The sequence below is a fragment of the Eptesicus fuscus genome, chromosome 1 (assembly GCF_027574615.1).
Source record: "Eptesicus fuscus isolate TK198812 chromosome 1, DD_ASM_mEF_20220401, whole genome shotgun sequence".
Classification (NCBI taxonomy): Eukaryota; Metazoa; Chordata; class Mammalia; order Chiroptera; family Vespertilionidae; genus Eptesicus; species Eptesicus fuscus.
The window spans coordinates 52847865-52864249 of NC_072473.1; the positions used below are offsets into that span (position 1 = coordinate 52847865).

Consider the following 16385-nt stretch of genomic DNA (forward strand, 5'->3'; position numbering starts at 1 on the left):
AAGAGGAAGAAGAAGAAAAAAGTAAAGATAAAAATTATGAACAACAAATACATATCTATCAACAAGTGAATCTAAAAATCAAGTGAATTAAAAATCTGAGGAACAGAATAAACTGGTGAATATAATATAATCAGGGGCATAGAAAGGGAGTGGATTGATAATTATCAGGGGGAAAAGGGTGTGGGGGGTGCAGGAAGAGACTGGACAAAAATTGTACACCTACAGATGAGGACAGTGGGTGGAAGGTAAGGGCAGAGGGTGGGGTGGGAACCGGGTGGAGGGGAGCTATGGGAGGAAAAGGAGAAACAATTGTAATAATCTGAACAATAAAGATTTATTAAATTTTAAAAAAAAGCAATTCATGTAATCCATCACATCAATCCTATCTAATAAAGAGGTAATATGCTAATGGACCCTCACGCCGTCGCAAAGATGGCAGCACCCACAACCAATAAGGAGGGAATATGCTAATTGACTGCCCCACTCTCAAAGATGGTGGTGCCCACAGCCAATAAGGAGGGAATATGCTAATTGACTGTCCCGCCCTCAATGATGGCGGCACCCACAGCCACGAGATGGCAGCGCCCAGTCCCCTCAGCACTGCCGGGAGTTCCCCAGTCCCCTCAGCCCCCTAGCTGCCCAGGGCCGGCCTGAGGCACAGGCAAGCCTTGGATGGTGGCTGCCCAACTGCCCAGGGCCCCCCGAGGCTCAGGTAACCAGGGCCGGACCAGGCTTGCGCAGCCAGCAGTGGCAGCAGCAGAGGTGTGGTGGGGCATCACCTTCCCCTGATCACCAGTTCACCTCCCGCCCCTAAGGGCTCCCAGACTGTGAGAGGGGGCAGGCCGGGCTGAGGGACCCCACCTCCAGTGCACGAATTTTCATGCACTGGGCCTCTAAAAGAAAAATCACATGATCATATGAAAAGATACAGAAAAAGCATCTGACAAAATCCAAAACCCATTCATAATCAAAACTTCAATTAAACTAGGAAGAGTAGGGAACTTTCTCAATGAGATAAAGATTATTTACAAATAATGTACAGCTAATATCATACTTAATGGTGAGAAACTCGAACTTTCCCATTAAAATCGCCTGCATGTCTCAGTGGTTGAGCGTTGATCTATGAGCCAGGAGGTCACAGTTTAATTCCCGGTCAGGGCACATGCCTGGGTTGCGGGCTCGATCCCCAGTGTGGCGTGTGCAGGAGGCAGATGATCAATGATTCTCTCTCATCATTGATGTTTCTATCTCTCTCTCCCTCTCCTTTCCTCTCTGAAATCAATAAAAATATTTTTTTTTAAAAGAACAAGGCAAGGATGTTCCCTCTCACCACTCCTTTGCAACATTGTACCAGAAATCCTTGCTAGTGCAATAAGTCAAATGGGAAATACAAGGTACACAGCCCTGGCTAGTGGTGATCAGTGGTTAGAGCGCCATCCCATGCACTGAAGGGTCTTGGGTTCAATTCCGGTCAGGGCACATATCCAGGTTGCAGGCTCGATCCCCAATCAGGGAGGTGTGCAGGAGGCAACCAACTGATGTTTCTCTCTCACATCAATGTTCCTCTCTCTTTCTCTCCCTCTCCCTTCCTCATTCTCTAGAATCAGGGGGTGGGAAGGAGGAACATGTCCTCAGGAGAGTATTAAAAAATACACAAATTGGGAAGGAAGACATAAAAGTGCCTTTGTCCACATATGACACAATCAAAGTTATGTCCATACAAAAACCTATACATGGATGTTTATAGCAACTTTATTTATAATTTCCACAAATTAAAAGAAACCAAGATGTCCTTCAGTAGGCGAATGGAGAAAAATATACTGTGGTACATCTACACAACAAAATATTACTCAGCACAAAAAATGTGATATCAAGCCAAGAAAACACATGGAGAAACCTTAAATGCATATTACTAAATGGAAGAAGCAAATCTGAAACGATTATATATTGTATGATTCCAACCATATGATATTCCATAAAAGGCAAAAGTATGAATACTGAGATCAGAGGTTAAGAGGGATTGGGGGGAGAGAGGAATGAATAGCCCAAGCACAGAGATTTTTTTAGGTCAGTGTAATTATTCTGTATGATCCTAAAATGCTATAATAGTAGGTACATGTCATTATGCATTCGTTTAAACTGATAGCATATACAAAAACAAAAGTAAACCTAAAGGTAAACTATGGACTTGGGTGATTATGTTGTGTCAATGTCGGTTCATCCTTGGTAAAAAATATGCCTTTCTAGTGAGTTATGTTGATTATGAGGGAGACTATGTATGTGTGTGGGCAGTGGGTATGTGAGAAAACTCTGTACCTTCTTCTTAATTTTGTTGTAAACCTAAAACTGCTCTAAAAATTATGTCTTTAAAAAAATAAAACCACACTTATACCTGGGGGTCTTGGATATTGTGCACATACCCAAGACTGCCCACTCAGGCATGGCCAGAAAAAAAGAACCTACTAATTCCTAACCCCTAGCTGAATGCAGAGAAAAATAATAAATTCACTGAATTGTGAAAACAGTCTATAAGAAAAACACACCACCAATGGAAAAGGGTGAAAATATAACTTGCTGGCTTAAACACAACCTTGACGAATAAGCAGCTTTTGAGGATAAAGGGATGAGCCCTAGAAAGCCATGAAAAGACAACAATGTGGAAAACTCTGAACAGGAACAGTATATACTTGTATCTTGTTTTTTATTTTTATTATTATTTTTATTATTTTTTATTTTTTTTAATTTCTTTATTGATTAAGGTGTCACATATTTGTCCTCATCCCCCCATTCCCATCACACACCCCTCCCCACGGATGCCCCAACCCCCTGTTGAACTTAACCGTTGGATAAGCTCATATGCATGCACACAAGTCCTTTGGTTGATCTCTCCCCCCGCCCCCCAACCTCCCCTATCCTCCCTCTGAGGCCTGATAGTCCGATCGATGCCTCCTTGTTTCTGGTTCTGTTCATCAGTCTATGTTGTTCATCATTTCCCCTAGGTGAGCGAGATCATGTGTCACTAGAGATATACTTATAAGAACTGAATGTGAGACGAGCAATAATAGTTATGCTGACAGGCAAATGAATCAGTCTGTAGTGAGTTTCTTTCTGGACCAACAGTTCTTTAGAGACCCAATTTCAATGTCCACCAGTTCCTTATGTGTACATGTCAGCACTGACCCCTCAGCTCTGGATGTTGGACAAATGGTGGTAACGGAGGTCCGACTCCCTCTGGTTTGGTCTCGGCCGGACCCAGGGGCACGGCTTCACCCGGATCCAGGGACACATGGCCTCACCCGGACCCGGGACCCAGCCTCACCCGGACCCAGGGGCGCGTGACCTCTCCCAGACCCCTGGTCGCGTGGTCTCACCCGGATCCAGGGGCGCACAGCCTCACCCAGACCCGGGACCCAGCCTTACCCGGATCCAGGGGCACACGGCCTCACCCGGACCCAGGATTCAGCTTCACCCGGACCCAGGGGTGCATGGCCTCACCCGAACCCAGAATCCGGCTTCACCTGGACCCAGGGGCGTGTGGCCTCACCCAGACCCAGTGGCGTGAGGCCCCACCTAGACCCAAGGGCGTGTGACCACACCTGAGCCCAGAGGCTCGCAGCCTCGCCTGGACCCGGGTCTCTGCGGGGTTTCGTCTTCTTGATCCCAATTCCCGTTGGTCAATTCCCTCTCAGCAATTCCTTCGGTCATTTTCTCAGAGCTCCAGGGCGGCTGCCGCAGAACTTGTTGGGCGGCAGGCTCGGCGAAGCTCCGGTGTGCCCGGTGCGCGGCGGCGGGCTGGTCCGGTGTCGCTGCGTCGGCCCTTGGGTCTGCAGCGGTGGCCGATCGCCGAGCGTGCGCACCTGGCCGCTTCCGGGGCGTTGAGATTCTTGAAGGACTCGGAGGTCAGCAAGAGCGGAGTCTCCCACCCCATGTCTCCCAGGGGCTCGTCTGTCCGTGCTCGGCAGCGAGTGGAGCCGTCCCCTCAGCCGGAGACCGCCGGGGGAACTGCGCCGAGCACGTTCCAGGCCACCATTGTGTCGCCTGAGCCATAATTCTTGAAGTGTGGACTTTGGGTCACCGGCATCAGCATCATCCCGCATACCCCTCTCTTTTATTCTAGTTGTAGAGCATCTGCTCAGCCAGCCCTCCGGTGGTTCTGGATGGTGTCTGCTCTGCTCTCCCGTCGTAGTCTCAAAATTGTTGTGGTAGGCAACGATCAGGCTTCCGCCCTATGCCTCCATCTTGGTCCTCCTTTGTATAGTTAAGTCTTGATTGTTGTTGGTGTCACTGGGAGGAATTGTCCTCCAGGCCCATTGGCCGTGAGGACCCTCTTTGTCTATATAGGAAGAGTTGCTGTGCAGGAGACATGTTTATGGGCCGGGTCTTGGTGCAGCAATGCTTTGGCGCTCACTGAGTCTGCCTCTTGAATGTATCCCTTATGCGAGTGGTTGAAATCTGGTGTCATCTCACACCGACCACTAGATGCCCTCGTTTCTGGGTCTCCAATGTAGTGTAGGTCAGCTACTGCCTGAGGCACTCAGCAGGGAAAAGCCTCTGTTCTCAGCTTGGATGGGGCGGAGTTACAGGGTGGAGCCTACAACCTTGGCTTCCTGTCAGCCCCGCCCTATGAGGTTCCTGTGTCTGTGTCCCTCTGTACTCCTTGCAAACACCTCTGAGAGAAACGCGCCCTGGAGTTTCGCCCGCTGCCAAACAGTCTAGTCTCTCCCCTAATGATTCTGGATTCCCAGATTCTCACCTGGAACTGGGTTTCAGTGTAGTTGGAACTGGGTCTCAGCGCAGTCTGGCGCTTCAGCGGCACAGGCAACCTTCCCTCCTCTGCGCACCTTCCCGTGCGCGCCTCTGGAGCTCTGCCTTCCGCCGCTCCTCTGTGCCTGCGCCCCACAGCCCAGATTCATTCCCCCAGCGTGCGCCTGGCTTCCCAGTGTTTAGCCCGGAACTGGGGTTCAGTGCAGTCGGAGCTGGTGTTCAGCGCAATCTGGAGCTTTTATCTCCTTCCTGCTAGTGAACGCCGGCCAGGCCATCAGCCGCCCCTTCCTCTCTGGCTCCGTCCTCCCCGCACGCGCGCGTGCTCGTGTCTCCGCCTGTGTCTCCATACCTCAGGCTTTTACGGCTCCTCTGATTATCCTTGTGGTTTTCTCTTTCCTTCTAGTTGTGGGCATTTCAGTCCGCCAGCTTTCCTGTGGTTCTGGATGATGTCCGTTTTGACTTTTAGTTGTATGTTTGAAATTGTTGTGCCCGGCTGTAGTTTAGGTGTTTAACCTATGCCGCCATCTTGGTTTTCCAATTCGTTCATTTTTAAGTAGTGTTTTAAGTTCTTTGTACTTATTTTTTTAAAGATTTTAAATTGACTTTTAGAGAGGAAGAGGGGGGAGAGAGAGAGAGAGAGAGAGAGAGAGAGAGAGAGAGAGAAAACACACACACATCTATATGAGTGCAATCCATCAACTGCCTACTGTATGTCCCCTACTGGGGATTGAATCCCAACCTCTGTATCTTGTTTTTTAATCCAGTTTGAAAATCTCTGCCATTTGATTGTATTATTTAATCCATTCATATTTAATGGAATTAATATTTCTATTGGATATTTTGCTTTCTGTTTTCTATACATCACATGACAACTCTTTTCCTCCTTTACTATATCTCCTTTTGTCTTAAGTGGATATTTTTTGAAAATTAACAAATTTATTTTTTATTGTGGTAATACATATAACATAAAATTTTTATTCTAATCATTTTAAGTATAAAATTCAGTGACATTAATTACATTCACAGTGTTGTGCAACCAACATCACTACCTATTTCCAAAACGTTTTCATCACCCAAACATTAACTCCCTTCTCTCCCTCCCACAACCCAGCCTCTGGTAACCTCTAATCCACTTTCTGTCTCTATGAGTTTGCATATTCTAGATATTTCATGAAAGTGGAATCATATAATATTTGTCCTTTTGTGTCTGGTTTACTTTACTTAGCATGATATTTTCAAGGTTCATCCATATTGCAGCATATATGAGAATATCATTCCTTTTTTACCAATAGCTTATTTTATTGTGGCAAAATATACATAACAAAGGTTACCCCTTTTAACTATTTAAGTGTACAATTCAAGGACATTAAGTATGGTCTCAATACTGGGCAACAATCACCACTATCCATTTCCAGAAATGTTTTCATCATTCCAAACAAATTCTATACCCATTACAAAATAATTCTCCATTCTCCACACTTCTCAGTCCCTGGTAACCTCTACTAGTATTCTACTTCTATCTCTATGATTGCATATTCCAGGTTCCTCATATAAGCAGAGTCATTATAATACTCTGTCAACAAAAAAATACACTTTAGATTAAAAATTACAAACAGAAAATAAAAGAGATGAAAAAATATACCATGTAAATAGCAACTATAAGAGCACTAGAGTAGTTAAACTAATATTAGACAACAAAGACTTGAAAAAAATATTATTAGAGAGAAGGAAGGATTTTTATAATTATAAAAGGGCTAATCCATCAAGAAGATATAACAACTATAAACATATGGACCTGAAAACAGAGGCCCAAAATACATGAAGCAAAAGTTGACAAAAGTGGGCAGATACATAACTCAACAATGATAGCTGTGGGCTTCCATACCCCACTTTCAATAATAGAACAACTAGGCAGAGTATCAAAAAAGACACAGAAGACTTTAACAATACTATAAACCTACTAACCTAACAAACATCTATACCCCACTCTACCCAAAATGACAGACATATACATTATTCTCAAGTGTACATAAAACATCACCCAGAATACAACATACTCTAGGCTTTTAAAACCCTCAGCAGATTTAACAGGATTGAAATCATACAAAGTATGTTCTCCACATATATGGAATTAAGTTAGAAATAAAAAAGAAAAGGAAGGCATGTGGAAATTTAAACAACACAGCCCTAAATAACCAGTAGGTCAAAAAATAAAACACAAGAGACATTAGAAAATACCTTGTGCTGAATGAAAAGGAAAACACAATATACCAAAACTATGGGATGGAACTAAAGCAATGGCTTGGGGGAAATTTATAACTATAAACAGCAACATTAATAAAGAAGAAAGATATAAACCTTCCACCTTAGGAAAATAAAAAAGAAAGAGCAAACTAAACATAAAGCAAGCATAGAGGGGGAAAAGTTATAAAGGTTACAGTGGAAATTAATGAAATAGGTAACTAAAAAACTATAGAGAAAAATCAAGAAAACCAAAATTTAGTGTTTTGAAAAAGTCCAACAAATTGACAGACCTTTAGCTAGACTGATAAAGAAAAGGAGAAGACTCAAATTACTAAAATCAGGAATCAAAGAGGGGACATCACTACTGACATTTAGAAAAAGACTATTCCTAAAAGACTGGAAAACTAGTGACAAAGGTAGGTGCACTTGTATAAATATTTTAATCTCTCTAAATTTCTATTTCCTTATCTGTACAAAAGGAAGTAGATGTATATCAGTCATTTTCATACTATAAACAGGAGAATCATTGTTTTCAAGCAAAATCTTATAAGGACGTACTACATAGGAAATTGATTACAACCTAACTTCTCTCCAGCAAGATAGGGATTTTAGAGAATTGTGGATAAGTATCCTCTACCTCTTAAAAGGAGATTCTGAATCTCCTCTGACAGAAACCTAGGGTACCATAGAACATAGTTTCTAAATTAATGAACTAGATGATCTGTAAGGATTCTTGCAGCTCTAAAGTATTATTTATAATAAATTGTCTTATTAAAATTGCTATTATACAATTCATTATATTTCCACAAGATGGTGCGAATACATTCAATTTCCCATTAAAACTGGTGTATATAACCATCTTATAGTTAACTAGAGGCCCAGTGCATGAAATTCGTGCATGGGTAGGATCCCTAGGCCTGGCTGGCGATCAGGGCCCATCTGTGGGGCAACCGGCGGGGTGATTGGGGCACCCTGCTCACACCCGCCTTGGCCAGCCTAGCGCCACCTGCTCGCCGGCCCCAACCCCTCTGGCCACCACTGGTCACCTCCCTCTGTGGGGCAACTGGCAGGGCAATTGGGGGGGGCCCTGCTCACATCCACCTTGGCTGGCTTGGGGCCTGCAGGCTGGGGGCAGCTCCTGCATTGAGTGTCTGCCCCCTGGTGGTCAGTATGTGTCATAGTGACAGGTTGTTCCACCAGTTGTTCTGCCGTTCAGGCGATTTGCATATTAGGCTTTTATTATATAGGATAATTTTTTCAGAGTCTATGATTATATAATACCCTTAATTTTTCAAAGTACTATTATGTTACCTATGTTATCTTCAGTACAATCCTGTGATACTGATAATGTTGAACCCATTTTTCAGATTAGGACATCCCAGAACATGCTAGTAGTTAAGTGAGTGACACAAAGTCACCCAGTTGACGAGTAACATATTTTTCTACTGCTAGCTCTGTAATCTTCCCCTAAATCTCACTGCCTCACTATGGATAATACTGTCGAAATCTTAAGGGAACAGAAGCAAAAATAAAGGAATGAACATTAAGTAGCATTAAAACAGATACAAACTGTTCTCGGGCCCATATATTGAGCAATTAATATTTGTGCACATAACTACATTTATATTTACTTTGTTATTTCCTTTACTTCTTATTAGAAGACTTCTGGTGATATACCCAGCATATTCTTATATAACCATAGTAGAGGTTAAATATTGATAAATTTTTAAATCTCATAAACATTCTCCTTATTCTAAACATAATAGCTATTTTTAAATCCAGCATGGAAATTACACAATCTGGGTTCACTAATTCTAAGTGCCATGAATTTAGAAAACAAAAAACATAATTTTTGCTGAATTCTCCTTCTGATTCCATGAGAGATATAAAAAGTATTATAGAAGCAGGAAAGAAATACACTTCTCTTCCCATTTGAGGATACCACATCCAGAGTAAAAACTATTCCCAACTAATAGAAAGCAATTCACATTAGCTACCAACTGAGACAGGTTTAAATTAATTTTAGAGAAATTAAAAATAATGTTAGAAAGGGAGCTCAAAAATTACTCTTCCTGTAACAGATTACCAGCCAACCCAACTTTTTATTCACATCCAGAAAATCTAGCAACACTAAGTTTAGGCTACTGTGTGTGTGTGTGTGTGTGTGTGTGTGTGTGTGTGTGTGTATTTTAAGGTAATACGAACTGTAACCATGGTCTCATAAGGAGGCAGAAGAAATCATGCATTCTTTCGACCCTGAAGAAAGAAAGGGAGCACAGAACTCTCACACAAGGGGTTAAGAAATACTCATTTTTTTAAAAACTATAAAGGACTCTCCTCTTCAGAAATTTATAACCACTCAGTCTCTAACATGTCGCTTAAAGAAGTAGGATCATTTCAATTTCATTTATTAAGATCAATGTTAGATTATTTTTTACAGAACACCTTCAGGGTTTTATCCAATTCTCCAGGATTTTGTCCAATTCAAGGATCTTCTGTCATTTTCCCAATTTTGCTAACTGTTACTAACATAACAAAAGATTACAAATTCAAATTTTTTCCTATGTATACTCTTTGGCTTGGTTTTGTTCCATTAACCTTCTTTATTTCCAGTCCATGTTGAAAAAAATCTTCAACTCCTTAAATCCTCCAAATACATTGCAAGGATTCTCATGTTTTGCTTGTCATTTATTTAATACATTAAAAGAGCTTTTAAAATTGGTTTTGAAAAAAATAAAGAACATAATGTAAAATGTTACTATTGAGCATTTGTGAGTGTGGGATTATGAGGGACTTTTTCTTTCCATATAATGTATTTTTATAATATTTAATTTTTTAAAATAGCATATGTAATTTCGTTAAGTAGCACAGAAATTTTAAGCATTATTTTTATTATAACCATGGGTATTGCCCTTTCATTTTCAATATTCTCCCCTAAATTTAATTTGCCATAATTAGAAAATAGGTCTTCTTACAGCAAAAAGAAAAAAGTAAACCTTCTAGTACTTATCAGCCAGTAGTTCTAAAGAATGAATTACAAAGAACTACTAGAAAAATTTTTAAAAATCATCTATGATTAAGATTATGACTAAGGGAGGAGATTAAAAATGGTGGCAGAGTAGGTGGATGCTGCACAAACACATTCCCAGAACCAAACTGGAATTACAACCAAAATACACACACAAAAAAAATCCTGAATAATAAACTAAAGACTAGCTGGTGAGAACCCTGATAACCAAGGATGGAAAGTGGAGACTGCATAGAGACTGGTAGGAAGAGTGGAGGCACAAAAGGGCTGGCAGGGCTCCGACAGCAGCTGAAGTTCTGAAGACATATCTCAGCTGAGGGGAGTTGCAACTGAGAACTCTAGGATCTAAACCCGAATCGGGGGCCCCCAGGGGAGAGCACCAGAACTGAGAAAGGTGCACACATAACATCTGGCTGTGAAAAAGTGCACACATAACATCTGGCTGTGAAAAGCCAGTTAGAGACAGCTAGAAATGCAGGCACCCTCTTAAAGGGACAATGTAAAAAATTGCCTATGCATCCACTCACCTTGTGCTCTGGCAGAGTGGACTGGAGCTGTGTGAGAAAAGGTAGAGTTGGGGGCGTTGGGATTAGAGCTTGGAAGGCAGATACCCAGGTTTCCTGTGCTGAGTCATTCCCTCATGCTGCAGAGGACATCTTTCTCAAGCAGACCTTTGCTATCCAGGCAGTATTTGCTTGGGGGGAAGGCAGTTGCCCCACCCTACTATAGAACTCCTTATCCCATATTGTGGCATTTTTGAGGCCCATTAAGAGAATGATTTGGAGAAATTATTTAACAAAAAAATGTAATAATTTGCTTTTTGAGTGCTCTCTAAAGGGAATGTTCCTTTTGTAATGGTTTAATTTAGTTCAAAGTATTTTAAGGTTGTTTGTAACCAAGCTGGATGTGAAATTTTTGGTGCCTAAGAAATACCTCTTGAATATTATCATCATCAACTAGAGGCCCAGTGCACGAAATTCATGCATTGGGGGTGATGTCCCTCAGCCCGACCTGCGCCCTCTCGCAATCCAGGACCCCTCAGGTAGGGTCCCTAGGACTGGCCAGTGATCAGGGCCTTCCCCTGGCTGCCAGCAGCTGGCCCCACCCCCACCCCCCGCCACTACCACTGCTTACCATCTGTGCAGCACTGCACCCCCTTCACTGGTCGCCTCCCCCTGCAGGCAACAGACGTGGGGTACGATCGCTTGGTTGGCCTGGGCCTCCCTCTGCGGGGTGATCGCTGGCCAGCCTCGCACACCCACCACATTGTTGCTGGCTGGTGGCCTGGGCCTCCCTCTGTGGGGTGATCGATTGTGGGGCCCCCAGATTGATCACCCCACAAAGGGAGACCCCTCCCACCCGCTGCCAGCCGGGTGGCCTGGGCCTAACTCTGTGGCCGCTGGCCAGGTGGCCTCAGCCTCCCTCTGTGGGGCAATAGTGGGACAATGGCGGAGCCCCCTGACCAATTGCATCGCACCCTCCTTGGCTGGCCTGGCACCAGTGAATGTTATAGCGTGCCTTCCAGATGGTCATTCTGCTATTTGGTCATTAGGTCAATTTGCATATTACACTTTTATTATAATAGACTAGAGGCCCAGTGCACGAAGTTAGTGCACGGGGGGGGGGGGTGTCCCTCAGCCCAGCCTGCACCCTCTCCAATCTGGAACCCCTCAAGGAATGTCTGGTGGGATTGGGCCTAAACGGGCAGTAGGACATCCCTCTCACAATCCAGGACTGCTGGATCCCAAATGCTCGCCTGCCTGCCTGCCTGACTGCCCCCTAACCACTCCCCTGCCAGCATGATCACCTCCTAACCACTACCCTGCCAGCCTGATCGATGCCTAACTGCTCCCCTGCAGGCCCGATTGCCCCTAACTGCCCTCCCCTGCAGGCCTGGTCACTCCCAGCTTCCCTCCCCTACAGGCCTGGTCACCCCTAACTGTCCTCCCCTGCAGGTCTGGTCGCCCCCAACTGCCGTCCCCTGCTAACCCGGTCACCCCTAACTTCCCTCCCTTGTCAGCCTGGTCGCCCCTAACTGTCCTCCCTTGCAGGCCTGGACCCTCCCAACTGCCCTCCCCTGCTAGCCATCTTGTGGCGGCCATCTTGTGTCCACATGGGGGTGGCCATCTTTGACCACATGGGGTGGCCATCTTGTGTGTTGGAGTGATGGTCAATTTGCATATTACATCTTAATTATATAGGATGACAGTGTTAAGAATCAAAAAGAACTTCTGAAAGGTAAATTATTCATTTATAGAATGTTATATGGTTAAAACCAGAAAGCACATCAGACATTAAACATAATGTAGTCCCAGCATCCTCACCTCTTAAAAAAGAGGTCAGTGAAAAAATGATATGCTCACTTTGTTGTTAAAAAGAAATCAACTGACATTCATAAAACTATAGGAGGCTGTACTTTAGATAGAAAAATAAGCTGTGTCCTTTTTTAATATGTGGAAAGGAAGTTATCTTAATTATGTTGTTCCTCTGAGTGTAATTATGGATTTAAGTGAAAAGAAGGTGGTGCTATTTGAAAGTAACTTCATTTCTGATGTATGTGGTATCTTGCCATCCCAACCTATTTAAGTTTATAATGTTAGTGAGAGTTGGTGACAGGCCTAGGTGACTCCCAAGAAATAATAAGTATTTTTAATTACTGGTGGGGAAAAATGACCCTCTTGGTGTTTTTAGGCCTTGCTGTGGGATGCAAGTGCTTGTGGGGTATATATACCCATTGTTTAAGACTATGGGAGGGGAATCTAAAAGAGTACTTACCTTCTCCCAAAAAAGAAAATGTCACCTTCAGGGAAAACTAACAGGGTCAGGGTCTATGGAGAGCTTGGTAATTAGGACAGTATTGATTCTGGATATGCATATAAAGGAAAGCCAACCTCATTTCAGAATAGGGGGGGGGGGATAAGCATAAGCAGTTATTTATCTATACATCCTATTATCATTAAGTCTTATCATTTTTATTCTCTGTTAAATACCCTAAAACTGCATCTCCATGGAATGAACAGTGTTATTGTACTTAGATCTGTCAGAAGTCAAGAACCATGGCAGCCCTCAGTGGTGATCGATCTTGGTAGGTCATTCAGACAGTAGCTATAGATGAATGTGTGTTTATGTGCCTGGGTTGAGAGTTGAAAGGGAAAATAAATCAGAGTGTAAGGAGGACACTTTAACCACTTGGAGTGGAAGTTTCATCATTTTCCTGACTATTACCAGTCAGCCTGGTCCAGGAGAATTAGTGACCAGGTCTTTGGGGAAAGCATTGGCTCCTCTCTAGGAAATGCCTGAAAGAAGGAGTTTATTTTCTGATGAAAGGCTGTATGAAAATACCCTCCTCAAGTAACTTGCTTAACTACATATATATTCAAGTGTGTCAACATTCTATTTTGTATATCAAACAAATGCTATAAATGGGGACAGATCTATATTATTCTGTGTAAAGGTATAAAAATTAAAACTACTGACCCCTGTTTAAAAATAAAAGTTTTAGTTTTTTATTCATGCTGAATAATAATCTCTAGTAAAAAAAAACGTCTTTTTACCTACGTAGTGAAATGTCAGACTATAAAATCTTGTGTAGAAATGTTTAACTTTTATTTTTCATTTAAATTTGTGGTTCTGGTATTACCAAACCACACATTTCTACAGAATTGGCAGTAAATGTTAGTTAGCCATTTACAGCAATGCCGAATATGAAGAAACATAATAAAAAATCCACTTAAAAAAAAGAGAATGAAAATAACAATTAGCCTCCAGGCAGAAGCAATTACCACACCCTGTTGGAAAACTTCTCACCCCACCTGTGGATGACTGCCTAAGGCTATTCAAGACTGAATACAATCAGTCTGTAGGCAGTACAGGTCTCTGGAGGCTTTGAATCATTGCCTGATCTAATTAGTCAGAAACAGCGATTGACACTGTCCTGCACTAGAGATTGGGAGGTGCAGCAGATCTACCTAATACATAGTAACAAACCCAAACAGGCACCCAAAATGGGGAGACAAAACAACAACCCCCAAACAAAAGAACAAGCTAATTCTCCAGAATAAGAGCCAAATGAAAGGGAGATAAGAAACTTAACAGACATAAAGTTCAGAATAATGACAGCACTACAGGTCTACTTAAAAATAACAAGAAAAATTAATAATAAATTATGTAACCCTACAAATTAAACCATTTGAAAGAGAACAACAACAAAAAAATGCCCAGAGTAAGTAGAAGGAAGGAAATACTAAAGATTAGAGCAGAAATAAATCACAGAGAAACAAACAAACAAAAAATACAAGAATAAATAAAACCAAGAGCTGGTTCTTTGAAAAGATAAGCAAGATTGATGAACCGTTAGCCAGACTAATCAAGAAAGAAAGAGAGAAGACCCAAATAAATAAAATCAGAAACAAGAGGTGAAGGAACAACTGACACCACAGAAATACAAAAGATTATAAGAAAATACTATGAATCACTATATGCCAACAAGCTGCACAATGTGGATGAACTGGACAAATTCCTAGAAAAATACAAAGTCCCCAAACTGAATCAGGAAGAATCAGAAAACCTGAATAGGCCAATAACAACTGATGAAATAGAAGCCGTAATAGAAAAAACTCCCGGCAAACAAAAGCCCTAATCTGGATGGCTTCACAGGGGAGTTTTAGCAAACATTCAAAGAAGAATTAACACCAAACCTCCTCAAACTATTCCAAAAAATCCAAGAGGAAGGAACACTTCCAAGCTCTTCTTATGAGGCCAGCATTACCTTAATTCCAAAACCAGATAAAGACACGACAAAGGAATAAAATTACAGGCTGTTGTCCCTGATGAACATAGACACTAAAATCCTCAACAAAGTATTAACAAATCAGATCCAGCAATATATTAAAAAGATCATACACCATGAGCAAGTGAGATTTATTCAGGGATGAAAGGCTGGTAACAATGTTCACAAGTCAATAAATGTGATACATCACATAAACAAATTGAAAGATAAAAATCACATGATAATATCAATGCACACAGAAAAATAATTTGACAAAATCCAACACCCATCCTTATAATTTATTTTTTAACAACCATTTTTTATAAAAATTCGCAATAAAGTGGGAATAGAGAAATCATATCTCAACATAATACAGGCCATATATGATAAACCTGCAGTGAACACCATATGCCATGGCAAAATCTAGAACAATTTCCCCTAAGAACAGCAACAAGACAGGGAAGTCCACTTTTACCACTCTTATTCAACATAATACTGGAAGTTCTAGCCACAGCGATCAGACAAGAAGAAGAAATAAAAGGCGCCCAAACTGGAAAGGAGGAAGTAAATCTCTCATTATTCACAGATGACATGATATTGTACATAGAAAACCCTAAAGACTCCACCAAAAAACTATTAGATTTACTAATTGAAACTGGCAATGTACCAGGATACAAAATTAACACCCAAAAACTGATGGCTTTTTTATGCACCAGCAATGAATTCTGAGAAAGAGAGACTAAACAAACAATCCCATTTACCATTGCAACAAAAAGTTAAGAAACTTAGGAATAAACTTAACCAAGGAGATAAAAGACTTATTCTCAGGAAATGACAGAACATTGGAAAAAAGAGATAGAGGAAGATATAAACAAGTGAAAAAATATACCATGTTCATGGATTGGTAGAATTAACATCATTAAATGTCCATACTACCAAAAACAATCTACAGATTCAATGCAATCCCTATTAAAATACCAATGGCATATTTCACAGGTCTAGAACAAATACTCCAAAAACTTATATGGAACCAAAACTGACCCCAAACAGCTACAGCAATCTTGAGAAAAATGAACACAGTAGGAGAAATCACACCAGATATCAAGTTATACTACAAAACCACCATAATCAAAACAGCCTGGTACTGGCACAAGAACAGGCATATAGATCAATGGAACAGAAGAGAGAACCCAGAAATCGACCCACACCATTATGCTCAATTAATATTTAACAAGCGAGGCAAGAGCATACAATTGAGTCAAGACAGTCTCTTCAATAAATGATGTTGGGAAAATTGGACAGATACATGCCAACAAATGAAAGTAGACCACCAACTTACACCATACACAGAATAAACTTAAAATGGATAAAAGACTTGAATGTAAGTTGTGAAACCATAAAAATCCTAGAAGAAACCATAGGCAGCAAAAGCTCAGACGTCTCTAGTAGCAATATGTTTACGGATACATCTCTTAGGACAAAGAAACTAAGAAGAAAATAAACAAATAGGACTGCATGAAAATAAAAAGCTTCTGCACTGCAAAATAAATCATCAACAAAACGAAAAGGGAGCCCACTGCA

General features: G+C 41.7%; 1 protein-coding gene across 1 annotated transcript in view; it reads right to left on the bottom strand.

Moving 5' to 3' along the window:
* Positions 1-16385, bottom strand: part of TEX11 (testis expressed 11) — a 479256-nt gene that overhangs the window by 342538 nt on the left and 120333 nt on the right. The gene's annotated exons all lie outside the window — the stretch shown is intronic.